This window comes from Lactuca serriola, chromosome 9, assembly GCF_051521515.1.
Source record: "Lactuca serriola cultivar US96UC23 chromosome 9, Lser_US96UC23_V15, whole genome shotgun sequence".
Classification (NCBI taxonomy): Eukaryota; Viridiplantae; Streptophyta; class Magnoliopsida; order Asterales; family Asteraceae; genus Lactuca; species Lactuca serriola.
In genome coordinates, this window is record NC_136416.1 from 203,514,135 (window position 1) to 203,533,122 (window position 18,988).

The window sequence follows — 18,988 nt, forward strand, 5'->3', positions numbered from 1 at the left end:
GCAAATGCCCGAAAGAGGGAGATTGAGTTGGAGACTTAGGACAGGGAGGAGGCCGAGTCTCAGAGGTCGGATCGACGGCCGGCACAGTCTCAGCCGGCAGCCAAGCGGGCAAAGCCCGCTGATTCAAGATCTGGGGGTTCGAAGGGCCGCGCTTGTGGGAAGTGCAGCAAGAGCCACGAGGGAGCGTGCAGAGCTGGGGTGTGTTACAAGTGTGTGAAGGAGGGGCATTATGCGAGGGACTGCCCCAAGGGATTTTCGGTTTGCTTTCATTGCAACCAGACCGGCCATCGGAAGGCCGAGTGCCCACAGCTACTGCAGGGCTCAGCGCAGGGGTCTGCACCTACTACTAGAGCTACTGAGACCTGACCAGTGAAGGCCGAGGCACCGTAGGCTCGTGGGAGAGCCTTCCAGTTAACAGCGGAGGAGGTCCGCGCAGCGCCCGATGTCATGGCTGGTATGTATTCTTTCTTTGTTTATGTTGAGTTTGAGATATTGTGCTTATATTATGTTATGCGTAGGTACTTTTCTTGTGAGTTTTGTGCCTGCTTTAGTGTTATTTGACTCAGGTGCGAGGCGATCATTTGTGTTGATAGTGTTTAGTCGACACATCAGTGTTCAGCGAGAGGCGTTGAGTTGACCTCTTCGAGTTTCTATAGCCGACGAGCGAGCAATGTATGCTACGGAGGTGATTCGTGGATGTGTGCTCGAGATCTTTGGTGTCGCGTTCCTGATTGATTTGGTCCCGATTGCGATGGGGGACGTGTGTGTTATAGTGGGAATGGATTAGCTGAGCCGATTTGGGGTTGTGATAGACTGCGAGCGACAGTTGGTGACGATACGAGACCCCAGTGGGGGAGTACTTACGGTGTACGGCGAGGGTACCCGTTCTGGGTCAGCATTTTGTTTGGCCGCTAGGGTGAGGCAGAGTCTACATTGGGTTGTGGCTTATGTGGTGGATACGAGAGTAGATGCAGAGAGATTGAGGTCGGTCGATGAGGTCCCAATAGTGTGTGAGTTCTCGGATGTTTTCCCCGAGGAGTTGCCGGGTGTGCCTCCCGAGAGGCAAGTAGAGTTTCGTATTTATTTGATTCCGGGGGCAGCGCCTATTGCCAAGGCGACCTATCGCCTTGCGCCACCAGAGATGCAGGAGTTATCCTCACAGTTGCAGGAGCTGTTCGGGAAGGGGTTTATTCGACCAAGTAGCCCGCCTTGGGGAGCGCAGATTCTTTTTTTCAAGAAAAAGGATGGTTCACACCGGATGTGTATTGATTACCGGGAGTTGAACAAGTTGACGGTCAAGAACCGTTACCCATTACCGAGGATCGACGATTTGTTCGATCAGTTGCAGGGAGCATCGTGGTTCTCCAAGATCGATCTGAGGTCTGGGTATCATCAGATGAGAGTGCGCGAGGAGGATATCCAGAAGACGGCGTTCAGGACTCGTTATGGGATTTACGAGTTCGTGGTGATGCCTTTCGGGCTCACCAATGCACCGGCCGCGTTCGGATCTCATGAACATGGTGTGTAGACCGATGTTGGATCATTCGATGATCGTGTTCATCGATGATATATTGGTGTATTCGAGATTTAGAGAGCAGCACGAGGAGCATCCGAGAGAGATTGTCGGGGTATTGAGGACGGAGAGGCTTGATGCCAAATTCTCTTAGTGTGATTTTTGGTTACGAGAGGTCCAGTTCTTGGGGCATCTCGTCAACCAGAAGGGGATATTGGTCGATCCGGCCAAGATTGAGGCGGTTATGAGTTGGGTGGTGTCGAGATCCCCTACCGAGATCAGGAGTTTCTTAGGGTTGGCTGGCTACTATCGGAGATTTATCAGGAATTTCTTCAAGATCGTCGTGCCACTCACCAGGTTGACTCGGAAGGGTATTGCTTTTTCATGGGGCCCAGAGCAGCAAGCCTCCTTCGAGACACTTCGCCAGACTCTGTGCGAAGCCCAGGTGTTAGCCCTTCCGGAGGGTATGGAGGACTTTGTGGTGTATTGTGACGCCTCGATATCGGTGCTGGGAGCGGTGCTGATGCAGAGAGGGCATGTTATAGCATACGCATCGAGACAGTTGAAGCCTCACGAGACGAGGTATCCCACCCATGATCTAGAGTTGGGGGCAGTGGTGTTCGCCCTCAAGATTTGGCATCACTATTTGTATGGGGTTTGGTGTACCATATACACGGACCACAAGAGTTTGAAGTATCTAATGGATCAGCCCAACCTGAACATGCGACAGAGGAGATGGTTGGATGTGGTGAAGGATTACGATTGTGAGATCCTGTACCACCCGGGAAAGGCTAACGTTGTATCCGATGCCCTGAGTCGTAGGGCAGAGAGTGCCCCTATACGAGATGTTTGTTTGAGATTGACAGTGATGACTCTGGTGTTGGACACCATTCGAGGGGCCCAGGCTGAGGCCATTAGGCCGGAGAACCATAAGAGAAAGCGGGTTATCGGACAGGTATCGGAATTCATTACCAATAGTCGATGACTTATGACCTTTTAGGGTCGGATTTGGGTACCGTTTGTGGGCGAAACGCGTACCATCCTGATGGAGGAGGCGCTTAGATCGAGGTTTTCGATCCATCCTGGGGCCACTAAGATGTATTTGGACCTAAAGAGAGAGTATTAGTGGCCCTATATGAAGAGGGATGTTGCATGATTCGTCGAGAGGTGTTTGACCTGTCGCAGGGTTAAGGCTGAGCACCAGAGACCGCATGGTAAGTTGCAACCGTTGGAGGTTCCCGAGTGGAAGTGGGAATAGATTACCATGGATTTTATCACCAATTTGCCGAGGACTGCTAGGGGCGTCGATGCAATTTGGGTGATTGTGGACAGGATGACGAAGAGCGCTCATTTCCTTGCTATCAGTGAGAGCTCTTCCGCTGAGAGGTTGGTAGAGTTGTACATGAGGGAGGTGGTATCACGGCATGGAGTGCCGATCTCGATCGTCTCAGATCGTGATGTGCGTTTCACTTCCAGGTTCTGGAGGAAATTTCATGAGGAATTAGGTACGAGGCTGCATTTTAGTACCACACACCACCCTCAGACCGACGGACAGAGCGAGCGGACGATTCAGACGCTTGAGGACATGCTTCGGGCATGTGTATTGGACTTTGGAGGGAGTTGGGACACGTACCTACCCTTGGCTGAGTTTTCCTATAACAACAGCCATCATTCGAGCATTGGTATGCCACCCTTTGAGCTGTTGTATGGGAGGAGATGTCGGACTCCCATTTGCTGGGGAGAAGTAGGGCAACGTGTGATGGGTAGCACTGAGATAGTACTTCAGACGACAGAGCAGATTCAACAGGTTCGGCAGAGGTTGTTGACAACTCAGAGTCATCAGAAAAGCTACGCAAACAGGCATCGCTCGGAGCTCGAGTTTCAAGTTGGTGATTTCGTACTCCTGAAGGTATCTCCTTGGAAAGGAGTGATCCGATTCAGGAAGAGAGGCAAGTTGGGGCCTCGGTATATTGGTCCTTTTAGGGTGACCGCCAGGGTGGGCAGAGTAGCGTATCGTTTAGAGCTACATGCAGAGTTGAGTCAGATTCATGACACCTTCCATGTATCTCAGTTGAGGAAGTGTATCGCCGATGAGTCGACAGTGGTTCCCCAAGAGGACATTCAGGTGGATGTGAGCCTAAACTATGTTAAGAGGCTGATCGCGATCCGGGATAAAAGGATCAAGATTTTGTGAAACAAGGAGGTGTCATTAGTTCAGGTCCAGTGGCAACATCGAAAGGGGTCTGAGCTGACTTGGGAGCCGGAGTTAGAGATGCGTGAGCAGTACCCAGAGTTATTTGCTGAGAGAGGCTTCGTGGGCGAAGTCTGATTCTAGTGGGGGAGAATTGTAACATCTGAATTCCCAGGTATATTATTTTATCCATTTATATTGAATTTTGGAGAGAGACTCGGCGAGTAGGAGCCCCGACTCACCGAGTTGGATCGCGATTTGAGTGGTCTGATTAATGAGGGACTCGGCGAGTCCATGCGTGGACTCGGCGAGTCCATGCTGTTTAATGAAACCCTAATTTCTTGGGTTTGCGCCCTATTTAAAGGCCCTTATGGTCGTCATTTGTGGCCACCAGTCCATAGGGAGAAACCCTAGAGTGCTGGAGCGTTTTGAGAGAGAAAAGAAGCCATCCTTGACCTTTGTGGTGTTGTTTAGCAAGAAGAAGGAGGTTCTAGCCAAGGGAAAGCAAAGGAGGTTGCTATTCTGAGGATTTGAAGCTAAGATCATTTCATTTGAGGTATTACTTCGACTCTTCTTCTGCTTTAGGAAGAATATATGGTTTTAGGGTTTCGTATGCCCTTGTCTAAGTTGATTTGAGGTCCAAATAGTCCCTTTTGATGATGAGGCTTTGGATCTGGATCCATAGAGGTCCAGAGAGCCTTACTCATCAAGCTTTATGAAGTGCAATGGAGGTCATGACCTTGGGTTAAGGTATTTGGGGCTAAATCATCATATATGGTCATATGGATGTTGCATGTGCATCAAGATTGAGACTTTACGTGATTATAGTGGTTAGAAAGGCCACATCTTTGGATTAGAGGAACAGATCTGACCTCAAAAGTTCATTTGAATGCGAGCATGGCACGTACTCGCCGAGTCCATGAGAGGACTCGACGAGTTGAGTCGGGTTGCCCCGCGACTCACGATCTGTGACGACCCGTGGAGTATATGGTTGACTCAGTGAGTCAAGAAAGGACCAGGGGAGAAGAGGAAAGGCGTGTACTCGCCGAGTCACCTTAGTGCACTCAGCGAGTAGGGTCAACTGTGACCATTGACTTTCGTTGACTTTTAGGGTTTCGGTCAACAGTTGGACTTTCAAGTCAAGAAGGGGTAAAATGGTCTTTTACCCTTCTAAAGGATCATAGAAGGGGGTTTAATCTAGCCTTTGAGAGCCATTACTTATTGAGGATATTGTGTACGTGATTAGGTGGGGGCTAGATCAGTAGATTTGTGTGCGAGATCATCCGAGATACCCGAGGTGAGTCTTCTCACTATACGTTACCTAGAGTGGTATTTATGTGTAGACCGGAGGGTCGTGTATGTTATGTGTATGTATGAGATTAAGTGCTTTGTGTATATGTATGCTATGTGTTGTATAGACCGGACCGGAGGGTCCAACGATACAGACCGGACCGAAGGGTCCAACGAGTTATGACCGGATCGGAAGGTCTAACGAGTTACGGGACTGGAGGGTCCCGCTGAGACACATCGGACCAGAGGGTCGCATTGAAGCCTCGAGTGGCGTATGTGTTGCTTATGGTATTTTAGGGAACTCACTAAGCTTTTATGCTTACAGTTGTTGTGTGACGTGTTTCAGGTACTAGTGAGGATCGCGGGAAGGCGTCGGCATGATTTGTACACACACGAGGAGTTTCTATTTTATGAACTAGGGATATGATGTTATGATTTGAATATGTGAACAATGGTGTTTTTATAACAATTATGGATGCAAATGTGTTTTATAAAATGTGAAAATTTGTTCGAAATATTTGGGTGTTACAGTAGTGAAAGAATTTTGACTCCTTTTGGAATTGGTGACTTTTAAATCTTATTGATAGTTAATTTTAAATAATTACATGCTTCATGTAAACTGTGACTTTAACTAAGAAAATATGTTATGAGCTTCTATAACCATTGTATCAACAAAGAAAAGTCAAGGTGATCTCAAGCTTCTTAGATTGTTATAACCAAATTAGGACCCATCAGACTCATTGCACCACAAAATTATGATGATTAGTCGACTAATTGAACTTGCAATTCATCCCGACATTGGGACATTTTGTTTTATAGATTTTATATTTTGTTATTTTAGTTCTTTTTTATATAAATTAGTTTTTATCACATTTAACATTATAAGAAAACCTCATTTCATTATATGTTTTAATTTTCTAGAAACTGAACCCTTATATTTGATTCAAACCAATCCATGTGGATTCGATCCTTATTACTGCTACTACGATTCGTTTTTGTATGTTGTCGTATTTAGGTATTTTATTTGGTGGTATCGACAACCATCAAGAAGCACCCCACGCCCAATAAGAAGCGCCCTATTCTTTTGAGTTAAGGTCACATATTTTCAATTTTTTTCAGTAATTTAAACAAATTAAAGCTAAAACAATTACATACTAGGAAATGGACGTTAGATGTATGTTGGACGGGGCCCGTATTGGTATATGGTATTTTGGAAAACTCACTAAGTTTTGTGCTTACGGTTTAAAGTTTTATTGTTTCATGTACTTCTAGTAGTAGGGGAAAGGAGTCGGCTAGATTGTATTGCATACACTAATGATTTTTTCGCACCTTATGATTATGGGATTACTCCAATGTTTTCATAAAATTGTGAACTCATGTTTTGGATTTCTTGACTTATGGTGTTATTGGATGGTTTCTAGTACTCTAAAAATGAAAATTTTTCTTAGTATTTTTGGGATGTTACAAGTTGGTATCAAATCCTTGGTTTGAGGGATTCAGACTCAAATTGTGGGATTATAAATCCTTTTTATAAGAAATTGTTTTCGAAAAAGTGGGTTTTAAAAGAAAAAGGGTGTCATGCATGCAATCATCCGTCGCTCAACTAATTGTTATGAGAATACCCATACATGAATGTTAAGTATGTTATAATATGGATTGCATGATAGAAGTTAGACTAAGGATCTACTCAGGTTGCATGCTATGATGCCTGCTTAGGAGATATGCCTTTATACACGTTATGTGTTTAGCTGTTTAGGGTCTACGTTGATAATGAAAGATTATTTAATGAATTCACTATGGTGGTACATAGTGAGGACTAAATAGACATAGAATGTTTGATTCAACCTTATTTCATGCTCTTTTTTGATGAATGCCTTAGGGTAGAGGCATCTATTCAAACGTTTATTTTGTCTTAAGCATGTACGACCTACATTCATGAGGAAACTTTCCAGCATTAGAAGAGATATTTGGCACTTATGAGAGTGGAATCCTAAGGGAAACTTAGGAAATCTTTGGATGCTCTATTATGTATAGGATCCAATTTGTGTGTGATTATAAGGAAGTGAATTAGGAGATTTGGAATGATTCTTGAGGAAAGTATGAATATTTGTGGAAGGTAGTATGGTCTTGTACTACTGAAAGCATATGATCTGTACTCGAATCAAGGAAGGTCATAGAGATTCTAAGGAGCTTGTAGTTTTAATGGTTCCATAAGTATGTTGTAATCTTTTGTTGCATTCTTTTAAGAATGGTGATAACCCAACATAGAGGTGGTTCTGGTTATAGTTTTGGTTCGGGCTCTAGTTCTGAGCCGAGGGATGATGAGTTGCATGAGTTGATTGCCATTGAGGTTTCGAGATTACTTATGGAGGACATGCCTGAACTGTTTGGTACGATCAAGGAGGGGTTGGTTGAGAAGACGGATGGGCATATACAGACACTTTGAGCAGAGATAACATCTGGTTAGTTTGGGGCACACACTCTAATTTTTCGAGATTTTTATGCTTGTGGAGCTCCTAAGTTCTTTAGGAAAAAGGACCCCATCTCCAACATATGTTGGATTACGGATTCGGAGTGTGCTTTTAGACTAGGTTTTTCCCTAAAGGGTTGAATACTAGATTTGATAATTGTTTGATGAGATATGGAGCTCATGACTGGTGGTGAAGGTGAGTCATGCTCCAGGAGAAGAGGACATTGAGGCGATGACCTAGTCGGATTTTGTCACCAAGTTTAGGGCATAGTTTATTCCTTCTATTTCGGTTCAACAACTGGATAAAGAGTTCCAATATCTCCAACAGCTGACATAGAGTGTGGCAGAGATCATTTCCAGGTTCAGAGAGATTTGTTGCTTCCGCATTATGCTACGGATGAGGAGGAGAAGAATACATTAATCACAAAATGCTAAGGGAAAATCTCACGAAGTTCATCAACATATCCAGTTTTCAGACCTCGGTGAAGATAATTGATAGAGCCCGTGAGCTAGAGATTAAGTTGGAGCTTAAGAAGAAGCGGAAGGCATCTCAGGTTCAGACTTTAGTAGTTCTAGAGAATTAGTCAAAGACTTCTGGTTCATGATTTGGAGTCCATTTGGGCCATGACCATTATGGCAGGTGCGAGAGATCGCACAAGGGTCCTTGGCGGGCGATGGGAGGTGGTTGCTTTAAGTGCGGTTAAATAGGACACATCGGCAGAAATTGCAACCAGGGGGCACTGATATGTTTTTGCTACAACCAGGGGAGCCACAAGAAGGTCGATTGCCTGATCTTATATGGGAGAGCGGTGAGGGAACCCCATCCTACCACCTTGAGGATTACTTATGGTTGTTTTTTTTTTCAAAAATGAGTTTCAAAAACATAAGATTTAGAAATAGAAGACTTAGAAATTTTGAATAACATAAAACAATTTTATACCCAGTATGGATCTTCTCGCAAAGTTTGAGAAGAAAACAAGCAACAAAGAAGAAGATGAAGAAATAACAACCTTTGTAGTTCTTTGGGTCCTCTTGGGAGTCTTGGACGTTGATGGAGAATGCATAACTTTTGAGACACCAACAAGTTACCAACTTGATTTAAGATGTTATTATTGTAAAACTCATATAATTCTTAAGCTTGAAGTTCATAACCAATATGAACTTCAAGAGAGCATAAAGAAGATACAAGTAAAATCTAAAGTAAACCATTTAGAGAGAAAACAAGGAAGATGGAGAAGAATTCGACAATTGTTCCAAGAGTCAAGAACGAAATGCAAGCAACATGTTTTTATGCATAAAGTGGAAAATATTAACCACTAGATATAAGCACTTTAAGCAAACTTGTCTCTACATCATTATTATGTCCATACATGTACTCTAGTCTTCATTTCTTTACATTAAACAAATTAAGAAACCATTCTTTCCATTAAATAATCATAATACCATTCCCTTCTTTTCTCTTTATTAATTTTCAAAATTAATAACAAAAGGAAGATGAGTTTCTTAAATTTTATAAACTATTTTATAATGTATAATCTTTAACTTTTTGGTAAAAGACAAAACAAAATATTGTGCATGACTTATAATTCATACCATATGATGTATTATGTTACTTGCTAATGAAAATTAATATTTCTATGAAATAAATAATTTCCAATTTAATTATAAGAGTTTATTGAATATTTATTAAAATCAATTTCTAATAAATAATCAATTATATCAAGTTGTTAGTGTGACCCATTAGTATGACATGTTAATTAGCAACATCATTTTAATATGATTCTTGAGCATATTAGATCTTTTAATCTCCTATTTGCTCAAGAATCATATTAGAATGATATAGATAGTGGTGAACGTCTAACAACATTTCACTACCCCCAATAACATATGACGTTGTGCCATTCTATCAAAACCCAATTTCCCAGAAGCTTAAAGCTACAATTGGTGTATAAGGTAAGTTTACAAGTTACCCCTTTGTCACAGATCATGTTGAACAAGAGATATAGATCGCGCTCAATCTCATTAGGTGTTCAACTTCTTGTAAGGTGCCTTAGATGTCTAACTCTCAACACATAAGAGGAAGAAATCTCATCTTTACTACATACGCCTCTTGCATATTTCACACCGTACTTGAGAATGGATTTTATAACTGACTAGTTAAGGAACAATATTTGACCATATCAAAGCACAACACTCCCTACACTTAAGTCCCACTATGTATCTTAAGTATTATGGATACATAGATAGTACCTTTTAATCAAGTATCATTTATGATAGCGATCCATGAGATGATCTTGATACGAGTCAACTCAATACTAGTTTTCTGAAAAGCACCTATGAAACTTGGTTAAAACCCATTGCCTACCTTCATCTGGTGAAAGTCAACCAATCCAATTCATATTAGTCTTACTTCATAATTTCTTCCACAATTATAACCGACTATAAACTTTTAGAATAATAAGATTATTCATGGATTAAAAATGTTAATATAGAACAAAACAAGTATTGATGTTATGATCATATCTTAATATATCAAAACATTATATAATATTTTTTTGTCACAATGTTCCATGTACCTCCCACTTGCTTTGTCAATAGAAACTTGCTTTCTACTAACTCAACTATCAAAGGAATAAGAAAACTTATTCTTGGTGGGTTTGCATATAATAATATATGCCACATTTAGAGTATTATATGATATGTATTCATTAGATATTAATTTTAAAAGTTGTAGTCCAACATAGACTTTAAAACCATAAAACATTTATATAAGATAGGGATGGAGACTTTCCAAACAAAATCTTATAAAGAAATTGTTTTATCTACTTAGTAGTTTGTATTGGTACTCAAGGTGATTGCGTATGAGGTCTCCTCTAAGATTCATAGTTTCCTTGGTTTAGCATGGTATTATCGGAGATTCATTCAGGATTTATCCAAGATCACAATTCCTCTATCCCATTTGACAAAGAAGAATGTTGGACTGAGTAGTTGATGACATTTGATACATTGAGACAAAAGTTATGTGAGGCTTCGATACTAACCCTTCCCGAGGCGTGGATGATTTCGTGGTTTCATGTGATGCATCGATTTCAGGTTTGGATGTAGTGCTTATGTAGAGGGGCTATATGACCGCGTACGCTTCGAGACAATTGAAGCCTCATGAGGCGAATTATTCTACACATGACCTAGAGCAGGGGGCAATGGTTTTTCCCATTAAGATTTGGTGTCGCCACTTATATGGGGTTTGGCCTACCATTTACACATACCACAAGAGTTTGAGATATTTTATGGATTAACTGAACCTGAACATGAGGCAGTGCAGGTGTCTTGATGTGGTGAAAGATTATGATTGTGATATCCTGTATCATCCGGGAATGTGGTGGTCGATGCTTTGAGTCATAAGGTGATTGATGCTCCTATCAGAGACCTATGTTTGAGGATGCTCATCACTTCACCACCGTTGGAGTTGATCAAAGAGGCAAAAATTTAGGGGATAAAGGAAGAGACTCAGAAGAAAGAGAAAACCATGGGTCAAATTTCTACTTTCGTTAATGATAGAAGTGGTTTTTTGACTCAGCATGGCAAGGTGTGGGTTCCTGTTTCGTGTTGGGTTCATCAAACATTGTTAGAAGAAGTGCACAACTCCAAGTTTTCGATCCATTTGGGTGCTATGAAGATGTACAAGGATTTGAGACATAGCTACCAATGGCTATGTATGAAGAGGGAGATAGCTTGGTATGTGGAGATGTGCTTAAATTCTCAGAAAGTAAATGTCGAACATTAGAGACCTCACAGAAAGATGAAAATGTTGGACCTTCCCATGTGGAAATGGGAACAAAACATTATAGATTTCATCACGACATTTTCGAGGATGACACATGGACTTGACTCGATCTAGGTAATTGTCAAGAGATTGACCAAGAGTGCTCACTTCATCCTGATTCATGATTTCTCTTCCACCGACAAGTGAGCCGAGATATACATCAAGGTGGTAGTCACATGACATGGTCTACAAGTTTTTGTGGTTTCCGACCGTATGCCCATTTTACTCCCAGATTTTAGAGGTAGTTCCATGAGGAGTTGGGTACTCAGTTGCATTACAGTACTGCTTACCACCCCAAACCGATGGTCAAAGTAAGCAGACCATTTAGAATCTCAAGGATATGCTTAGGGAATGTGTTTTGGATTTTGGTGGGAGTTAGGATACCTACCTTGTTTTAGCTAAGTTTTCCTACAACAATAGCTATCGCACCAGTATTGGTATTTCATCCCTTTGAGTTGCTCTATAAGAGGAAATATTGGAACCCAATTTTCTGGGGTGAGGTTGGACAGTGGGTGATGAGGAGCACTAAGGTAGTATTCTAGACTATAGAGTTGATCCAATAGGCATGTGGTAGAGTGCAAACCACACCGAGTAGACATAAGAGTTATTCTAACCGGTGTAGCTCCGATCTCGACTTCCAGGTTTGAGGATTTTGTGCTTCTGAATTTGTCACCTTGGAAGGGTGCCATTCGGTTTCGTAATCAGGGCAGGTTGGGTCCCAGATATATTGGTCCATTTAGAGTGGTTGCTCGGGGTGGGAAAGGTTGCCTACCGGTTGGATCTGCTTGTGGAACTTAGTCAGATTCATGACACCTTTCATGTTCCATAGCTAGGAAAGTGCTTGGCTCATGACTCCGTAGTGGTTCCGTTAGACGTTATCCACATTGATGAGCACCTCAATTATGTGGAGCGATCAATTGCTATTCTCGATAAGAAGACGGAGGCCTTACACAACAAGGTGGTGGGTTTGGTTAAGGTGTTGTGGCAGCATCGTAAGGGTTCCGAAACGAGGGAGCATTACCTGAAGTTATTTGCGATAGCAGATTTTGAGGACGATATCTGATTCAAGTGAGGGAGAATTGTAACACGTCGTTTTCGGGTACAAGTTATGCACTTTACAATATTGCGGCTTTGTGAATTTTCCCGTCACCATGATGTGGTAGTGGTTGGGGATTAAAACCGTAGATCTTAGGCCTTGGGCCCTATTTAAGGAATGTGATGGATAGGGTTTCGTCCACCCTCAGCCTCCATCACCTCCCAATGTAAAGAATCAAGCCCTAGCCTTCTTTCAAGCACTTTGAGCTCATTTGGTGTTTTTGTGGCCTTTGAAGGAAAAAGTGAGGTTTTATGGAAAGTATGAATGTTTGACTTAACAAATTACGATCTTGGAAAAGAGATGGATCTGTCAGCGTCCCCACAACATGACAAGGGCCTTGCTAGGACATGGTGGGAAAACCCATCACGATCTTGATAAAGATAGACCACGGTGTTTCAATAGTCTTGCCACAACCTGGTAGTGGATTTCATCCACAACTATTTTGTCGAGTCGCTCCCACTACGATGTTAGTGGTTAGCCACGACATGGTGGATGACTTCTAACTTTAACCGTTGACCATTGACTTTTTGATCGGGTTGACCTTCAGTTAAATTATTAGTTTCAGTTGGTAGACTAAGGATTGGCCTTTTGTGATTCATTAGGTGGTGTGTAGTACCAACTTCCTGACCTTGTGAGTTATAAGTTAGTCTAGTCTGATTAGCGAGGTGATTCGTCTCATTATACTGTATAGAATGCCATATTGTATTTTTAACTCTTGCATGTATGTTCGGCGGTGATCATTATGTATGTTGGTTGGGGCCTACTATGTATATTGGGAGGGGCTAGTTATGTATATTGGGCGGGGACTATTATTTTTGTTGGGCAGGACCCGTATTGATATGTATTATTTTTGGGAACTCGCTAAGCTCCGTGCTTACGGTTTAAAGTTTTATTGTTTTAGGTACTTTTAGTAGCAAGGGACGGGAGCCACATTAATTGTATTGTATCCACCGATGGTTTTTCCGCACCTTATGATTTTGGGATTACTCTGATGTTTTCATGAAAGTGTGAACTCATGTTTTGGATTTCTTGACATACGGTGTCATGGGATGGTTTTTAGTACTCTAAAAATGAAAAAAAAAATTAGTATTTGTGGGATGTTCCCAAAAGGCCATAACCAAGTTTTGGAGTTCCTCAAAATCCATAAACATTTGTAAAAGGGATCAAAACCACATATATTGATCAAAAACTAAGATAGAAAGCATAGAGAAAAGGAACTTTATGACTCACCCAAGTCTAGAAGCACAAGAGAAGGTTGGATTTAAGCTGAACCAAAACTCCATGCACCAAAAGCTTAAAACTTGGAAATGAATAAAGAGGGAACATTATGGAGACTAGGGTCATGTAACGACCTAAAAATACCAACTCTATGTTACGATATGTATTTGGTATGGATATTACTAAGAGTGAACTCGAGTAATGAAACAATGATGTTTTAGTAATGCAATACATATGTTCGTATAATTATGACATTACATCAGGAAATGTATAAAGTTGAATGAATGATTAGTCAAATAAAGTTATAGTTTACTCTGAGATGATTTATTGGATACAAAGTTTGTCAAAAATGGAGTGTGTATGAGAAAGTTATGGCTGTTTGAAAAGTACATTGTTATTCAGAAAATTTGACAGAAGATCTAAAAAGCACATGGCGTCCATTTAAAGGGGCGGCACAACTTACGTCTGGCTTAAAAAAAATGCATATTTAAAGCCCATTTTCGCCATTTTGGGCAAAAGAAGTAGAAGGGAGGCAGGGAAAGCAAAGAGCACGAAGATGAAAGAAAGAAATGAGGGTTTGAAGGGATTAAACTTAGTGGAGGCCGGAAACTCGATACGAGGCTCGATTTCATAATACTGGCAATGAGGGTAAGCATATAAGTTGTTTGGTTTACTTATTTTGTATATATATCGGGACGGAATCCTGTAAACCGTAGTGTTATATTATGAGAAAATCATTGGGTTAAGTCATCTAGTAGCCGTGGTGTCGGATTGATGAGTTAAAGGTTGATAAAACCGATATAGTATTTGAAGTTCTTAATACAATGTTATTATGAGCTAATTGGTAAAATTGATATGGCTTTCCATGGTGGAGATCTTGATTGGATAACCAGGGATGCAAACCCTAGTTTACAGGATTGACCAATTATAGGATTGGACTATCGACTTACGAAATTAAGTTGTTCAGTAATAGCGTTGCAGAGCTTAGTGAGTTGGTGACAAATTTTTACCCAAGTGTAACAACGTAATTTTTCAAAACAAAATTTTCATTTCTTTAAAACATGATTTCATTCCAAACCAACCATAAAAATCCAATGTAACATAGTCATGATACAAAACATGTCAAATCCCAAGATCAACTAAATCCAAATCCGCCTGCGGGTGTGTATACGAGTCATGTCGACGCCTTCCCACGGTCCTCGCTAGTACCTGAAACACATAACACAACAGTTGTAAGCATAAATGCTTAGTGAGTTCCCCCAATATACCATTTACACACATACGCCCTTCCAGGCCATGACCTTCCAGTCCATGTGTCTCAGGGGACTTCCGTCCCAACCCGGTAAACCTTCCGGTCTTACCCGTGTTGACCTTCCGGTCCATGACTCTCAGACCTTCCGGTCCACATCATAATGCCTTCCGGCCCATAACATAATGCCTTCCGGCCCATATCAACATAGCATACAAATCACATACATAGCGCATACGAAACAGGCAACTCATACGATGCATATATCTCATAACATACCAGACCTTCCCGTCACACATAGGTACCCTTCCAGGTACAGTATAGTGAGAAGACTCACCTTGTATGATGTCTAAGTCTCACGTGCTCGATAATTCTGAATCTTGTAACCTCGACCTAGCCTCGCCTAATCACATCAAATAATCATTCTAAATCATTAACGGCTCGCAAGGTTATACTATATTCCTTCTAAAATTCCACAGAAGGGTAAAAGACCTTTTTACCCCTCCCTAACCCAGTAGTCCACATGTTTGACTAAAACCCTAAAAGTCAACAGCAAGCAGTACGCGGGGCGTACCAACTCCTATACGTTGGGCGTACTCTTGCATTCCAGAAACGGGGTACGCAACCCCTTACGCGGCGCGTACTGGGATTACGCCCGGCGTAATGCCCAGTTTCCTTGTTCATCACATTTAGGTCTTAAACGGTTAAGACTTGCATCCAAACTTCATATCTGACTCCTCTAATATGTCTTAAACCATAAAGTTGGAACCTTTAAGCCTTTACATGGATGTAAAGGTCACTTTGTGCTCAAAACACCTTTCCTCTTTCCATAATGAGACTATAACTCATGCATGCCACAAGATCCACGTCAAAGACTCGATTTTTATGACTCCTCAACACATATTACACTAGAAAAGGTCAGATCTAAGCTTATGGAGACTCTTTGCACATAAAGTCTCCAACTTTGAACCAAAAACCCTAAAAATGGTCCAACAAGCAAAACTTATGAAGAGCAAGGAAAGCTTTGAGCTTTTTACCTCAAGAAGGATCTCCAACCACTGTAGAACTCGGATCTACACTTGTTCTTCAACTTCTAGCTCCAACAATGGCTACTTCTTCTCCTTCTTCACCTTGAAAAGACAACTTCAAGCTCAAAAACTCACACACAAGCTAAAGCACGAATCTCAGATCTTCAAGGGCTCTCTCAAGGGTGTATGGTGGCTAGGGCAAAGGACTACATGTTCCTTTTATAGTGCAAGGCCACAAATTAGGGTTTTGCATCTAGGCCGGTTACGCCCGACGTAACCTTGGGTACGTTGGGCGTACCCGGATGACCCGCGTACAAATTAAGCGCGCGAGTACGCGCGGCGAACACCCCAGTACGCCCAGCGTACTCACCCATTACATCTTTCACTTTAAGGGACTAACTAGCCAATTCTCCAAAATAGAAGGGTTATAAACCCAACCTGGATTTCGGGCAGTTAAAATTCTCCCCCACTAGAACCAGACTTCGCCCTTGAAGTCTCATGCTGTGAACAACTCCGGATGCTGCTCCCGCATCTCCGACTACGGCACCCAGATCACCTCGGACCCTCTCCGATGTTGCCACTGGACCTGAACCAGGGGCACTTCCTTGTTCCTCAAAACCTTGATCCTCCGATCCATGATTGCGATCGGCTTCTCAGCATAATTCAGACTTGCATCCACCTGGATATCCTCTAATAGTACCACTGCCAACTCATCGGCAATACACTTCCTCAACTGCGGCACGTGGAAGGTATCATGAATCTGGTCCAACTCTACAGGTAGCTCCAAGCGATACGCTACCTTGCCTAACCTTGCGATCACCCTAAACGGCCCAATATACCGGGGTCCCAGCTTGCCCCGCTTCCTGAATCGGATCACTCCTTTCCAAGGAGATACTTTCAGGAGCACATAATCATCAACCTGGAACTCGAGTTCGGATCGTCGCCTATCTGCATAACTTTTCTGGCGACTCTGAGCGGTCAACAACCTCTATCTAACCTGTTGTATCTACTCTGTTGTTTGACGCACTATCTCTGTACTACCCATCACACGCTGCCCTACTTCGTCCCAGCAGATGGGGGTCCGACACCTCCTCCCATACAACAGCTCAAAAGGTGGCATACCAATGCTCGAGTGATGGTTGTTGTTGTAGGAAAAGTCAGCCAAGGGCAAATACGTGTCCCAACTTCCGCCGAAATCCAATACACACGCCCGAAGCATGTCCTCGAGCGTCTGAATCGTCCGCTCACTCTGTCCGTCCGTCTGTGGGTGGTATGCGGTACTGAAATGCAGCCTCGTTCCCAACTCCTCGTGAAACTTCTTCCCAAATCTGGAAGTAAATCGCACATCTCGATCTGAAACAATCGAGATCGGAAATCCATGTCGCGATACCACCTCCCTAACATACAGCTCTGCCAACCTCTCAGCAGAAGAGCTCTCACTGATAGCAAGGAAGTGAGCGCTCTTCGTCAACCTGTCCACGATCACCCAAATCGCGTAGACACCCTTGGCAATCCTCAGCAATTTGGTGATAAAATCCATGGAGATCTGTTCCCACTTCCACTCGGGAATCTCTAACGGCTGTAACTTACCATGCGGGCGCTGGTGCTCGGCCTTAACCTTGCGACAGGTCAAGCACCTTTCTACAAACCATGCAACATCCCTTTTCATACAGGGCCACCAATACTCTTTCTTTAGGTCCAAATACATCTTAGTGGCCCCGGGGTGGATCGAGAACTTCGATCTATGAGCCTCTTCCATCAAGACGGTACGCGTTCCGCCCACAAACGGTACCCAAACCCGACCCTGGAAGGTCATAAGTCCTCGACTATCAGTAACAAACTCCGATACCTGCCTGATCACCCGCTCCTTATTGCGGTTCTCCGGTCTCACGGCCTCTGTCTGGGCCCCTCGAAGGGTGCCCAACATCGGAGCCATCATTGTCAATCTGATGCAAATATCTCGAATCGGGACGCCCTCCGCCCTACGACTTAGGGCATCGTCTACCACATTAGCCTTGCCCGGGTGGTACAGGATCTCACAATCATAATCCTTTACTACATCCAACCACCTCCTCTGGCGCATATTCAGGTTGGGTTGATCCATCAAATACTTCAAGCTCTTGTGGTCCGTGTATATCGTACACCGAACCCCGTACAAATAGTGACGCTAGATCTTGAGGGCGAACACTACCGCTCCCAATTCCAGATCATGAGTGGGATACCTCGACTCATGAGTCTTAAGCTGCCTCGATGCATATGCTATCACATGCCTCCTCTGCATAAGCACCGCTCCCAATCCGGATATTGATGAATCACAATATACCACGAAATCCTCCATCCCTTCCGGAAGGGCTAACACTGGGGCTTCGCATAATTTCTGGCGAAGTGTCTCGAATGAGGTCTGCTACTCCGGACCCCAAGAAAATGCAACACCCTTACGGGTCAACTTGTTAAGTGGCACGACGATCTTGGAGAAATCCTTAATAAATCTCCGATAATAACCGGCCAATACCACAAAGCTCCTGATCTCAGTGGGCGATCTCAGCACCTCCCACCTCATGACTGCCTCAATCTTGGCCGGGTCGACCAATATCCCATTCTGGTTGACGAGATGTCCCAAGAACTGAACCTCTCGTAACCAGAAATCGCACTTGGAGAATTTGGCTTAAAGCCTCTCCGACCTCAATACCCCGAGAATCTCTCTCAGATGCTCCTCGTGCTGCTCTCTAGATTTTGAATACACCAAAATATCATCAATGAATATGATCACCGACCGATCCAGCATCGGCCTGCACACCCTGTTCATGAGATCCATGAACACAGCTGGTGCATTGGTGAGCCCAAAAGGCATCACCACAAACTCGTAATGCCCATAACGAGTTCTGAACGTTGTCTTCTGGATATCTTCATCCCGAACCCTCATCTGATGATAACCCGATCTCAAATCTATCTTGGAGAACCAAGACGCTCCCTGCAACTGATCGAACAAATCGTCGATCCTCGGTAACAGATAACGGTTCTTGACCGTCAACTTGTTCAACTCCCGGTAATCAATACACATCCGGTGTGAACCATACTTCTTCTTGAAAAAAAGGATCGGCGCTCCCCAA